Below are 2003 nucleotides of genomic sequence, written 5' to 3'. Positions count from 1 at the left end.
AGAGGAGGGGGCAAAGGAGGTGAGGGGGTGGGGGCAGAAAGTGGAAATGAAAGCAGACAACAGAACATTGTTTGAGATCAGGAAAGGATGTGAAAGGAGACAATTTAGAGAAGAAAATTTTTTGGTCGCTACCCGGAATCGAACCCGGGACCTTTGAATGAGAGGCCAACACCTTAACCTCTAGGCCACGAGAGCCTCGTGTATATATGTGTTAAGCCATGTGTGTGTATGTATGAGTATGTGCGTATGCGTGTGTGTGTGTCAGTGTGTACACGAGAGAGCTGCTAATGAGTGGACCTTCCTCATCACCACCACCAACAAAGCAGGCGTTGAGAATCTGTAAGGAGATTAAAGCACAGAAGCTGATAAACAACACCTCGTCTTCTTTAATATGTCTTGAATGAAGCTCGTCGAGTTACACTTGATGGCAGAACAGATATATTCCCAGCAAGACGGAATGAAAGTGACACGTTCTCATAACGAAGAGACAAAAGCCTTCTTTGTGAGATCTAGAGAAACCTCCTGGAAGAAAAATAAACAATTTCTAGCATTTCCTGGTGTTATGTCTCAAATAGACCGAAGGAGTGCTTTGCGTCATGGAAACAGGTGGCGAGCGAGAAAGCGAGCGAGTGAGCGAGAAAGCGCAAGAAATAATATTCCTGGTAGAGACTCAGTTAAAAATCTGTTTGAGCCCTTCCCAGCTCCCTTCCTCCCCCACCCCCACCCTCTCGATTTCTTCAATGCGCCACTCCACTCAGATAGCTAAGCTGGTATCATTTTGGATTGAGGAACGAATAGCCCCGGTTTGAATCTCAGATTAAGCATTCTTAAACTCGGGTCGTTTCGTGGAGTTTTCAAGGCTCTCAATCCATTTGGCTCGGTCCTATCAGAGACGGATGTTAAATTTGGAGGTTCCGCCTCTTAAATAACCTCATTCTGTTCATAACATAGGGGAGATAGACCTGTGCACTTACTTCTCTCCCCAACCCTACCCCCACCCCAATTATTATTATCTTAATGTAAATGCGTCTTTTGCGATCGAGATAGCAGGCGACTGGATGGCGCGACTGGTAGCTACTAATTATTTACTTTCCTTCTGTTGTTTCTGTCCGTCTATCGTACTCTTTCCCGGCACTAAACGACCGTTATTGTGTTAATGTGCTTACTCAAACAAGCAAATAAACAAACAAAGCGATCGAGGTTACGGTGACCTCACAGAGAGAAGTGTGCGAAAGAGTCATGTTGGTTCTATAAATGGGTGGCGTAAGTAGACTTTTAAGGTGTTTCCAAATCCCGATGTTTTGTTTTATTCATTTTAGTAAGAGTTTCACAGCACTTGAAACACAATTAGGCAATACATGTGCAGTGGATTAGAGGTGTTACGAAAGAGTAACAAACTCAAACACGAAGGAGGCGAGATATAGATGATAGGTGTTTGATAGGAAACAAGGAGCAAACCGTAACAGAGAACCTGCAAAAAAAGCCCCATTCCCTTTCTCGTCAACGGGAGACGGCCGTCTGTGGTGCAGCAGTTAGGCACTTCGCTGTCACACGAAGAAGGTCTAGGTTCGATTCCCGTAAGAAAAGAGTTCTTACAGAGCCTCTCGGTCTTTTTGCTAGGACTTTGTTTCCCTCTCTGCCAAGGTTTACCCTGACAGGCAGGGTTAAAGGGCACCTTTCAGATGATTTAAAATGTATCAATGGGGGTGTAAAACGCACACGTTTTCTTTTAAAGGTCGATAAAAGAGACTGTGGGGAAAATGTTACAAGCTCTCACTCGCTCGTTCGCTCGCGGTTGCGTTTTATTGCTTAAAGCGTTGTTTGTCTTTTCAGCCTTTCCACAAAATGGGTCTTAATATGCATGCCTGTAGGCCTTGGAAATCAGTGGTATAGCCCTTTTGGCTTTTGGCAGCAACTTCTCTGCTAATGGCTAAAGGTTATTCAAGGACTGGGCTATTCACGCCAACACCAAGCTAAATGTTACTCCCTCCCAACCCCCCCCC

The sequence above is a fragment of the Aplysia californica genome, unplaced genomic scaffold (assembly GCF_000002075.1).
Source record: "Aplysia californica isolate F4 #8 unplaced genomic scaffold, AplCal3.0 scaffold00732, whole genome shotgun sequence".
NCBI lineage: Eukaryota > Metazoa > Mollusca > Gastropoda > Aplysiida > Aplysiidae > Aplysia > Aplysia californica.
The sequence above is the reverse complement of the archived record's forward strand: the minus strand, read 5'-3'. Positions refer to the sequence as shown.